Genomic DNA, 13,584 nt, shown 5'->3' on the forward strand with positions numbered 1-13,584 from the left:
CTTCCTTCCTTCCTTCCTTCCTTCCTTCCTTCCTTCCTTCCTTCCTTCCTTCCTTCCTTCCTTCCTTCCTTCCTTCCTTCCTTCCTCCCTCCCTCCCTCCCTCCCTTCCTCCCTTCCTTCCCTTCCTTCCCGTCCTTCCGTCCTTCCGTCCTTCCCACCCTCCCTCCCTCCCTCCCTCCCTCCCTCCTTCCTTCCTTCCTTCCTTCCCTCCTTCCTTCCTTCCTTCCTTCCTTCCTTCCTTCCTTCCTTCCTTCCTTCCTTCCTTCCTTCCTTCCTTCCTTCCTTCCTTCCTTCCTTCCTTCCTTCCTTCCTTCCTTCCTTCCTTCCTTCCTTCCTTCCTTCCTTCCTTCCTTCCTTCCTTCCTTCCTTCCCTCCCTCCCTTCCTTTCTTCCTTCCTTCCTTCCTTCCTTCCTTCCTTCCTTCCTTCCTTCCTTCCTTCCTTCCCTCCCTCCCTCCCTCCCTCCCTCCCTCCCTCCCTCCTTCCTTCCTTCCTTCCTTCCTTCCTTCCTTCCTTCCTTCCTTCCTTCCTTCCTTCCTTCCTTCCTTCCTTCCTTTTCTTCTTTTTTCTAGAAAAAGACAAGTGCAAATAAATTTAAGAATGTCTTATTGGCATTACACAGTGTCACACAATTTCAGATTGGATTTGGGTCAGTTCTAGGCAGTTTTCAGGAAAAAAAAACAGACAGGCATGAATCTGCACGGGACAGTTATACAGAGGAAAACTTCTTTGACTTGTTTTCATCTCATATAAGCTTTCTGGAACATCGTCAACTGACTTGTCCATAGATTTCTAGTGGAAGGAAACCATCAGGATCAAGTAAGTAATTTATACCTCTCTGTCTGAAGAAACAAATAGACAAACAAAAAACAGTATAAAAGTTACCTTTTTTATAACTGCATCATACTATGGTACTGATGATTATCTTGCCATCATATATCCTTTTAGAGTCACAAACCTATATGGCATCTCTAGAAAGCATATAGTCCACCTGCTTCCTAACAGAAACAAAAACAAACAAAAAATCAAAGCTATATTATGCATTTTAACAGTCTGTTCTTCAAATCTCTTTGAGTAAATCAGTACTCAAAGAATTAGAAAATCTTTCCCAGTTCAAGCCTAATTTTGTTTTGTTTTGTTTTGATCTGGTTTGCAGTCTAAGTCCATCAACAATTTTTATCTTTTGTGGATTAAAAATATATATATACATATTTCCTCTTGCCTTTGAGAAACCTTGTATGTGTTTGAGTTTCTGTATTATCTTGTGGTAGTCTTCTATTTTTCAGATTAGCCAACTTTAATTAGCTTTCTACATTGTTTGTTTTGCTTTCACAGAATCACAGAATCGCAGAATCACAGAATTATCTAGGTTGGAAAAGACCTCCAAGATCACCTAGTCCAACCTCTGACCTAACACTAACAAGTCCTCCACTAAACCATATCACTGAGCTCTACATCTAAACGTCTTTTAAAGACCTCCAGGGATGGTGACTCAACCACTTCCCTGGGCAGCCCATTCCAATGCCTAACAACCCTTTCAGTAAAGAAGTTTTTCCTAATATCCAACGAAAACCTCTCCTGGCGCAACTTTAGCCCATTCCCCCTCATCCTGTCACCAGGCACATGGGAGAATAGACCAACCCCCACCTTACCTTGCTAAAGCCTCCTTTAAGGTACCTGTAGAGAGCGATAATGTCGCCCCAAGTCTCCTTTCTCCAGGCTAAACAACCCCAGCTCCCTCAGCTGCTCCTCGTAAGACTTGTTCTCCAGACCCCTCACCAGCTTTGTTGCCCTTCTCTGAACTTGCTTGAGCACCTCGATGTCCTTCTTGCAGCGAGGGGCCCAAAACTGAACACAGTACTCGAGGTGCGACCTCACCAGAGCTGAGTACAGGGGGGACATTCACTTCCCTAGACCTGCTGGCCACACTGTTTCTTATGCAAGCCAGGATGCTGTTGGCCTTCTTGGCCACCTGAGCACACTGCTGGCTCATATTCAGCCGACTATCAACCAATACTCCCAGGTCCTTCTCTGCCAGGCAGCTTTCTAGCCACTCATCTCCCAGTCTATAGCGCTGCTTGAGGTTGTTGCGCTCTGGGTGCAGGACCTGGCACTTGGCCTTGTTGAATTTCATACAATCAGCCTCAGCCCATAGGTCCAGCCTATGCAGATCATCCTGCAGAGCTTTCCTACCCTTGAGCAGATCGACGATCGATGCATGCACCTAATTTGGTGTCTGCAAACTTACTGAGGGTGCACTTGATCCCCTCATCCAGATCATCGATAAAGATATTAAAGAGAACTGGCCCTAGTACTGAGCCCTGGGCACTCCAGTAGTGACCAACCTCCAACTGGATTTAACTCCATTCACCACGACTCTTTGGGCCCAGCTACCCAGCCAGTTTCTAACCCAACAAAACGTACGCCAGTCCAAGCCAAGAGCAGACAGTTTCTTGAGCATCTCCAGTCTGAGAAGTGTAATAGAGCACACAGCCTTTCGTGTAACATATCAGCCAAAACTCCAAATCCAGTTTTTCTGATGCTATGTAAGCTGAGACTTTTGCTTTTTTGCAATGACATACAAGTTCCAGGTTTTTCCTATCACCTTGACTTACTTTTATTCAACTGTCCTGTCCCATACAACAGGACTTAAGATGATTAATAACCTTTTTTCTTCTCCTCATTGATTATAAACATCGATTATAGAACATAGATTAACTAGAATTTTAATTTGTAAGTTTCAGGTATGTAAATTAGATAATGTGTATTCTGTTTCATACGACTACAGTTGCATTTGTACCATAGCTTTTTTTAAATCAAATAGAGGAATCCTGTCAAAAGTAGTACAGGACTAAAACCAAATTTTAACCTGGTCTGTGACAGCAGTCAGAGAAATGTTTTTAATATCTTCTCCATATCCTTTGGGGTATGAAACACTTTCAATTAAAACAACAGATATAGTTAAAGCAGACAAGCTCTTAGATACACAAATATTTCCTCAAACTTAGAATCACAAAGCTCAAACTTAGAATCACAAAATAACACAGTCCCAGTACAAGCTGAGAGCAATCACGCTGTATTTCACTTGTGTACATTATTTTATTATTTTCATTGTCTGAGTGGACATTAGACTATCTATGATGTAGCAGTTGGGTACTGCTGAGATTCAAAACTAGGCCCTTGATAGAGCGACAGAGAAAATTCATAGCAAAAGGAAGGTGTTAAGAACCTAGAAGTTAAGTATTTGAATAAAGTAGTGGTACGATAGTACAATCTAGTTAATTGACATTACAGTCATTACTTAAGAGTTCAATATATTTCAGGAAGCAGGTGGACTATGTGCCATATAAATATATTCAAAGCTACCCAGTTCTTTCCTTCTAGTCTTTGCCCTGTATGTTGTGGTTTGTTTGTTTTTACATATGTCACCATGCTAAAATTCTTCTCTTGCTAAATCTAGGAAGATCTTTCGGGTGAATTCCATGTGGTTCTGTCCTAGATTCAGCACTATTCACAATTTCTGTCAGTCTTTTATCAGAAAATGTGTTATGACTAGACAGTAAAGATGGTAGCTTTGTCCTTGCTCTGAATACCTTACCTGAGCAGTCATTGAGGAGACTCAATTCTCCTGCAATACTAGATTTAAACAATTTTAAATTTATTAACATCATTTATTTCATTTATTTATTTACTACTAAAATAATGAAGGGAAAATTAAGTTCATTTAAGTTGAAACATAAAGACTTGGCATGCCTCAAAATGTGGACAGCTAATACTGAGGCAATACCAATTTGGTGCGAAGTTTTAAGTTCATAGTATCTTATATCTATTTTATGCACTCATTTTCATACAAAAAACACTGGAACTTCTGGTTGCATGAACTTAGCTTACATTGCTGTATATTCTGGGTTTTCTATTACTAATTGCTTGTGGTGAACCTCATCTACTTTACAAAATGTTAAAAGAAATAAATACAGCTTGTGAATATGAGGTTCCAATGGTATGTACTCCATAAAATATATATTTTTAGTAGAGACAAACAAATAAGAAAGTGTGCAGTTGAAAGGCAAGAAAAGTTCATTACTCTCTGATCACTGAAATAGTTCTAGCAAAATTAAATTCATAAAGACCAAACATAGACTTGGGAAGTTACCCCTTTTCTCCCAGGGGATGTAGCTTTTTCAGGATCATGTTTTGGGCATAATGGTTAGAAATAGAATGAAATATAGGCTGTTGTTGTCTCTTAAATTTTCTTTATAAGGGTACATTTTCACCTGTTTAATCAGTTCTTTCACTATGCTTATTTACCTTTATGAGAAAGAAAAGAGAACATTCTTCTTTGTCGCTCTGTTGTCCCTCCCTCAGTTAGTAATACTGCTTCCCGCATCCTACAGTAAATAAATTTAATGGGAAAGACATCCTTCTTAATATAAGAAATGTTCATCTTGCTTTGACTTGGTCTGGCTGATTATTTGGCTCAGTTGTCACAATGAACATATGACAATGTCATAGAAAACTAATTTCTGGATTTGCTTGTAGCTGTACTTTTAACTGTCGTAGTTAATATGTGTTATTTTACAAATAATTAATACTAACTGCAAAAATATAAAAATTAATGCTAAGAACTTGAACAGTAATTGTTACTTGAATATAATATATGCATACATATATATTTGGCATACTGAGATATATACCTTTATTGAAAGGATAACCTGATACAGCTCTTATTCAAATTATTGAAACTGTGAGTATTCTTTGTGTTGTGGCTTCAGGTGGGATTCTTGATTGTTTCTGACTGTCTGTTGGTATGAAACTGGATAGATTTTTAATGTATTATACACTTATGCACATTTCTTGATGCTCATATTTTTATTAAAATTAACTTTAGGTGTAGAATAAGGAAGAAAGCTGGGATAATCTCCAAACCCGACGAAGATGTGGAGTGTAACATGTAGCACACTTGCCTCAGAGTTGAGACAAGGCCAAGAAATAGCTCTGAGTGTTGGAACAGTGGGTCAAGTAAAACTTTAATATTTCACAGGCTGCAGTGATGATGATTCTTGACTTCAGGGTGTTTGACGCAAGTTAATGATTGATTAGCCGATGACTGATTGATTTTTTTTCTTCTGCAATATTTGGTGGACCTGGATATTGTATTGTAAAGATTTTTTACTTATATATGTATATATATATATATAATTTTACTCTTAAATTAGTGTTCCTTCTGTATGTTCCATGCTCCATGCCACAGAGCACATACTGTGGTAATGTTAATAGCTTGTAAGGAGTAATCACAAAGCTCTTAATGGCAGCTACTGGAAATGACCATAAAAGACATACTTTGCATTCCATTTAACTGATATTTTCTTTTAAAAATAATATTTTGTTATTTATCAATGTGCTCTCAATATTTCGGTATTCTAAAATACACAGATGTTTCTGTATAACCATAAGGACCTAGTAAACATTTGGTCATTTGAGACATGTATATAGACTGACAAAACTCATCGTTAGTATTGCACATATTTAAATCCATTTTTTAGTATAACTTTTGTAGATGATGTTCTTGAAGTTGGCACAAAAACAAAATGAACATTTCTCCATTTACTTTAAAAAATTAGCTAACCCTTCCCTTCCCTTCCCTTCCCTTCCCTTCCCTTCCCTTCCCTTCCCTTCCCTTCCCTTCCCTTCCCTTCCCTTCCCTTCCCTTCCCTTCCCTTCCCTTCCCTTCCCTTCCCTTCCCTTCCCTTCCCTTCCCTTCCCTTCCCTTCCCTTCCCTTCCCTTCCCTTCCCTTCCCTTCCCTTCCCTTCCCTTCCCTTCCCTTCCCTTCCCTTCCCTTCCCTTCCCTTCCCGCCCTGCCCTTCCTTGCCTTGCCGTGCCCTGCCCTGCCCTTTCCAGCAGTTCTTGTTCTCCCAGCTATATATAGTAATTAACGTGTTGTCTTTTTTTTTTTTTCTATATCTATAAGATGATACAATTTAAAGGTTCAGTGAAATATAATATTTTTGCACCCTAGGGAAGATGATAAACAAAATGGAAGAATCTAAGTCATTATCCTTTAGGTGTTAATTTGCCAAAATATTTCTAAATTACTTCATATACTTTGAGGATTGTATTCTGGTATTGGGTAAGCTTTTATGAAGATTTTTTTTTTTTTTAAATATCACCACTAAATGTTTACTCAGTGTTCATGTTTGATCTTTTTTTGTACAATCCTTATTCCAAAGCTGGAATTTATTTTCAATGACTACATATAAATGCAGCACATGCTCTGCGTCCTAACAGATGCCATCTGTAAAAGCATTTACTTTAAATTAGTGGAATAAGTAATCAAAAGAGCTTTGTACTTAATGCAGAACTTTTGGTGACTATTAAATGCTCATTAGAGGGTGTTTTTGCTGTATGACTGTCAAAATCAGCAGGACGTTTATGTTAGATTTCCTGAGTGGGTCAAGATTGAATATGATTTTACAACTTAAATAACATAAATGAATGCAGGTTATTTCAGAATATCCAGATGTTCCTTAAACTCCCTGCCCCTAAGCGAAACTTAGTCAATTTAAATTTTGCTGCAATATTACAGTGAGAATTTTTGCTTCAAACATTTAACAACTCTCTTATTACATTTCACTTTTTTGTGTCTTATCCATCACAATTGAAAAAGATAATCAGTATTGTATTAAAGATCTCTTTCTTTGAGTCTTGCAGTAATAGATGGCTCAAATTATAATAAAAAGGCTTTGGAAAGGTCAGTATCCTTACTACAGGTTCCTTAAATAAAAGGTTGCATGGCCATATTTTAGGAACCCTTATAATCTTACTGGACTCAATTTACCTTTAAAACTGAAGAGGTTCTAAGAGTAAACAGTAGCTTTAAAGTTAGCTGTATATTTTGAGCTTTCTGTATCTTAATTAAGATTTCTACATTCTTTTAGACAAATTTTAATACAATAAATTATTTGTCAATAAGAATTACATCCACTTGTATCTTGTTTTTGTTTTTTGTTGTTGCTCTTGTTTTTTAATGTTTCACATACTTATGTTAATTTTGACCTTTGGAGAATGCAAAATCTGTTAGGAAGAAGACAATAAATGTAGATTTAGAGTTAATTTATAAAATTTGGTAAAAACTGCCTAAAAGTGGCCTGTAAGCAAGACATTTTCCTTGGTAAGATTTCACTGAACAATAATCATTCTGAGGTTTTTACTGTAGTACAGATAAAACAGCCTATTAGAAAATATGTTTGAATTCCATAAATCCAATATAAAAATATTAAAACATTGGATAAACATTAAAATATTATCTTTACATTGTTTAAACATTACTTTTGCATAGTTGAACTCCAAGACAAGGATAGATAGGGCTTTGGGAAACCTGATCTACTGGAATGTACTCCTGTCCATGACAAGGCACTTGGAACTAGATGATCTTTAAGGTCCCTTCTAACTGAAACCATTCTGTGATTCTATGATTCCAGGTAACATTTTCAGCTCTAATCAAAACATAATAATAATTATTATTTTTAACTATTCTTCTTTTAAAATATTTTTTTCCATGACATCTGTGACAAAAGTAAATGAATCACAATGTTATTTAGGCTAATTATACTTTGCCATTACTTATGTATCTCAGTTGTGGAAGAATTCGAATTGGATCCTAAACAGGAAGTTTATTGGACCATACTCTGAGTTTCCTGGCTATAATTTATATTAGGAAGAAAACATCTCTCCATCCTGGCAATAGCCATTGGGGTACTGAGTATGTCTGATTGTCTGAAATAGGTTTTGAATACCAGTCTTCATTCCCTAAGAAACAGATAATTGTAGCAGGCAACAGAGGAAGTTGGTTTTGTTCCTATATTTTCTCGCCCTGTTCCTCCAACAGGCTCTTCTTGCTTCCTTCAATATTTATTTGGTTTATACAAAATGAAAGACGTCAGCATGAAACCACTTCCTTATCACGAGTATTTAAACCATGTATAAGACTGTTTCAACTCAAGTTAAAAGCTACTGTTTTTTAACTCATGAGGATCCTGAGTTTTAGGCTCTGTTTCCTTCCTCTTTCCTGTTAACATTGGTCCTGCTATGGAAAATAAATAAATAAATAAATAAACAAATGTAATATATGGTCACTGAACCAAAAAAAAAAAAAAGCAATTGAATGACTTTAATGTTGTTGATGTGTGCTCAGACAGCTCAGAACTTTTCTCAGTGAATACAGTGAAGTATCCTGTATGAATAGTAAGAAGAAAATCACAGAAGAAATAGACGCAGGATCTCTTTGAGATCTTGTAATCTTGTAATCAGGTGCAAAAACACCTTTTATGAAAGGTAGGAAATTTAATCCCTTTAGATTTGGCTGGGTTTCAAACTCATGTTGACAAAAATAATTCCCAGTAATACCTAATATATAAAGCATTTTTTTTCTTTTTTTTTCCCTGTTCCTCAGGTAAAATTATTTGTGAAATATAATATAGTTCTTTATAGTAAATAAAATACATTCTAAAAACAGATTTCCTTTAAATATATTTCATGGATTCTATTGCTAAGAAAACAACTTAAAGATTCCAGTTCTAGGATTTATGTGATTTCCTCTTCAAGCCAAATATCATAACAAAGTCATGTAGAAGCACTTCTTTATCCTGGTAAGCTTATGCAAATGTTGATTGCTTTTACCCAATAATTTCTATTGCTTGTCCTGATGAAGAGATTTTAGTCTGATTTTAGTTAAGATCAAGTTTCATCTGTACACTGACTTGTACTCTTTCACCTGAAGATTTCAACTGACATTTTAAAGCTCTTACAGATGCCTATATATACATATATATTTTGGTTCAAGCAAATTATTAAAAAGAAATTTTACTTGAAATCCTGTGAGAAACAGAGGAACTGAACAAACTATTATAATAGAAGAAACCTTTCTGTACAGACTTTAACAGTTATATGTTGACCTAATATATATATATATATTTTTTTTCTGTATAGATAATGCCAAACCATAAAAATGGTACAATGTTAATATTTTGCACTAAATAAATATTGTTCTATATAAGGATAGAAAAAACATATGGTCAACATAGGAAGATGTACAGAATGCTAAAAATGAGGGGGAAGCTGAAAACTAACATCATCATCATCATCATCATCGTCTTAAACAGTTGTAAGCTATCTGATTGAGGGCTAGTTGTTGTAGTCTGTGATTATTTTCCCTTGCTTGGTTGGTAAAGCTATGTCGTAATGCTGTGACTGAGGAGCAGCTGATTGAGTCTGTGTTATGATATTGTTATTATATGATTTGAAAGGTCAAATCACTGAATTATTAATTAATGTTTGGTGAAACCAATGAGAAAACTTTGGTTGCCTTCAAGAGACTCTGAGTCAGACCAGTGGTGTAATCATGAATCTATTTCATGTATACAAACAGAAATTACTTTCCTCTATATCTCAGTAGCATTAAGAGAACATGCTCATTTGTTTGTAAGATTCTTAGGTACTAGAGTGGGTCTTATGGTAGGAATGATAAAAAGGCACGTTTTGCTTTACAATGATATTGGGCACAGAAGTATTAACAAAGAGTTCTTGAGCAAAAGAACAATTAATTTTCTTACAGGAACATATCTGCATGGCAGCAGATACAAAGGCAAAATTGATGTAACTGAATGTTGCATTTCTTTTCTGCGTCTCATGTTCTTAGCATTCAGCTGAAATTTAGGTGTGAGGCAAGTCTTGATCTACTGGGATAGCCATGAAGAGAACATAAATAGAAAACAGAAACACAAGGAGAGTAGGAAAAAAAAAAAAAAAAAAAGGTGATATTTTTATCATGAAAGAAAAGATGAAGTCAAGAAAATATTGTATATTACAAGTAGTGGCTTGTGAATGCGTTAAAATGCAAAATTGTTTGTTCAAGCCTAGGAAAAAAAAATAAAGAAAAAAAAAAAGAAGAAAATTCCTCTAAAATTGTTGTAAGTCCATGAGTTCCTTAGGAGGTAATTGTTTTTTATCACTTTGCCTTCATAAGTAACTCACAGTTTACTATTGCTTAGTAGTTAGTATGTTATTCTAATCATTGTAAATACAACTTTAAAATACACCTCATTTTGCACTGTAACAATATCACTACATAATTTCTTTTACTGTTTTTTTTAATTATATATATATATATAAACAGTGCAAACAGCTAACAATGCATAACTTCTTTTATTAAATAATTTCCTTGTTCTTAAAAGATCCCAAAAGATTACTGATATGGTTTTAAAATTCTAAATTGAAAATTAGTGCACAGAATATATACCAAATCATAGCCATTACGCCTAAACTTTATATCATTAACTGTGTAAGTAACCCAAATGAAAAATTATGACAGAAGATAACGACCATAACATAGAAAGTTTTCATACATGTAAACAATTTGTTCTGATAATTTCATTATATTAAATACTGTTTTCCTTTAGAAAAAATCTCATTTATTTCAGGAAACTACTTATAACCTGACAATTACAGGATGCCAGAATCTTGTCTATTTGAGGAATGGTCCTGAATGTAGAAACACAAAATTTCTAAGAATTTGTCCTAAATTTCAAATAGGAGTCTTTTTTCTTTGTCTGCTTGATTGACTGATTGAAATTTTTGACATTTTTGAAGTTTTTTCCCCCGGATATAGAATAAATAGAAAAGATTAAACAAAACAAACAAACAAACAAACAAAAAAACCTCCCAAAGTTACCAAAAGTTATCCTGGTGATTAAAAAAACACTCTGTCAATGTATCAAACAGATAAAGGAAAAGCTAGTAAATAAATGATCAAGTATTAAAGTATTGCACATTTTCATGGATTTTTTTCTGGCTGAAATAATAGATATATGGCTAGCAGATATACAATGTATATATATATTCAATTTTTAAAGAAAGTTTAAGTGGAAAAAAAAACAAAACACATATATTACAGGCTTTAGCTGGTCAAGCCTTGGTGTTGGCTCTATGAAACAAAGTAACTTAAGAGAAACAATAACTATTTGAAAATAAATATACATATATTTAAAGTATACATATTTTGAATCTTAATAAGAGATTTAAAAGACATTAAAGAGATTTTTAAGAGATTAAAAGAGACTTATATTTCTGAATTGCCCACATGCACTTCTTATTTATTTATTTATTTCCATTAGTTAGCATGGCTGCTTATCTACCAAAATATTATTAGAACCTTTTTTGAAATATAAATGATGATAATTTTTTTAATCTATTTGTCTTTCTTCATCAAGAATAACTCACTGCAAAACTGAGCCCAAATATAATGTGAACACATTGACAGACACAGAGTACTGGTGGCCAGTCCGGATATATTTTCCACAGTCAGACCACATAATTTCTGTATAGAGCAGACATCTATCGATAGCATTTCCTTTTTCTGGAAGTGAGATTTAAAAGCATGTTGAACTAGTTGTTAACCTGATAATATCCAGACAAAACCAAAATTCAATAGCTTCCCTCCCATCAATCTTTTTTTCTTCTTCTTTTTATTTATATATTTATGTTATTATTTAAATTGTCACTCCAGGGTAAGATGAATATGAGGAAGAATATGGAAGTGCCCCGGTACAAAGAAGACAGGGATTTCCTAGAAAGAGTCCAGCGGAGGGCCACAAAGATGATACGGGTTCTGGAGCATCTCCCCTATGAGGAAAGGCTGAGAGACCTGAGTCTGTTAAGCCTTGAAAAAAGAAGACTGAGTGGGGATCTCATCAATGTTTATAAATACCTTAAGTGTGGGAGACAGAAGGATTCAGCCAATCTCTTTTCAGTGGTTTGTGGGGCAGGACAAGGGGCAATGGACACAAAATGAAGCACAGGAAGTTCCACACCAATATGCGAAAGAACTTCTTCACAGTGAGGATGACAGAGCACTGGAACAGGCTGCCCAAGGTTGTGGATTCTCCTTCTCTGGAGATATTCAAGACCCGTCTGAATGCCTACCAGAAGCAATTCTGTCAAATATGTGCCTTCATTGCCTCCTACTCCTTAGTATTTTGCTGATGCACAAAATTTCATGCCAGTGTGCTGAGGTCCTAGAAATTCCATTTCCTTCTCTTGTCCCTTGCCCTCCATCTCACAAGGAAAATCTTTTCTATTGCTGACCCCAGACCACTAGATGTAGCTTCCTCTCTCATCTACCTCACTGAGTAGCTCCAAAAGACCCTGCCCACACCAGACTGTTGAGTTGTACCTTGATGTTGCCTCCTGCTTTAGTTGCTTACATGTAGGTCTCACTATCAGTTTGCAAACCTGTGTACACTTGGCATGATTAAGACTCATTTCAGCCAAATCCCTCATGAACAAAGGAGGCTAGGAAGAAGATATCAGGTCATAGAGATGTTACGTATTAGTAAGGCCATTAATTTCTTCTTTGATTGTCTGTCAGAATATATTCAGCAGCACCGTAAATGGTAATTTGATTGTATCCATTGACATAGCAGTCCTTTTGTAACAGGAGTTTTTTTCTTTTTTATTTAGTGCAGTCTCCAGGTTCAGGTGATAAAGACCTGACAAAAGGTGAAAAATATTATTCAAATAGTTCAGTTTGAATAACTGATTTGTGACAGTCTCTAAATAAATGTTAAAATAGCTTCATATATTGGTAAGTCATGTTGACAAAATGAACAAGCAGTCCCTGTTTCATGAAGGCGAAGGATTTCCTTCACTCTTTTTACTCAGTTAAATCTAAGAGAATTAAATAAATTTTATATATATACATATTTAAAGCAGAATTCAATAGGAAATTCTAATGTGATGAAATTAATTTATTAGTGGATGATTTTTTTTCAAGAAGCTTTTTAAATAGACTTTTTTTTTAGAGTTCAGTAGGTAAAGAAAAGGGTATACACAGTTCATTGTATCAGCTCTTAAATAATATATTTACTTTGGACTTTACAAACCTCCTAAATTTCTATGGAATGTACAACATTTGCATCATCCTCTCCAAGAACTAAGGAAAGGCTGAAATATTTTTAGCCATGCCACAGAATATTGACACTTTAGAAAGAGGATAATGGCAGAATAATTTGATGTGTGTTGTGCTGTAGTTGCTGATCTTCTGCAACTTGGTTTTATACCATTTTTGCTAGTCCACATGAAAAGAAATATAACATATATAACAGAATTTGTTACACCATAAATATGTATTTTAGATTATATTTGCTGGTTTGTTTGACATATTGGAATGGGAGAAGGTCTCTAGATTGTTAGAATCATTTCTGTACCCAGAATATAGCTGCACTGAATTCATAAAACAGTATCCCTTCTAATCTGTTGATTAATATAACTCTTTTTCAAATTCCAGTGTAATTATTCATACTTCTCAGTTTTATATTCTTTTTCTACAGGTGCTTCCTCATATTTGTTAAAATTCACTGTTTTTTAACATTTATGTAAATGAATTTGTTTATTATTCCTTTCCAAGAAAGGAATACAAAAATGGATATGCAATCACATTTTTAATTAAGATGAAAAATCAGAAGTGTTTATTCTTGATCTCCTTTCACTAGATTCTATGTTTTCTTCCAGGCTTAGAAATAAATAATTAGAA

Source organism: Anser brachyrhynchus (genome assembly GCF_964034855.1).
Source record: "Anser brachyrhynchus genome assembly, chromosome: 1".
Taxonomy (NCBI): Eukaryota; Metazoa; Chordata; class Aves; order Anseriformes; family Anatidae; genus Anser; species Anser brachyrhynchus.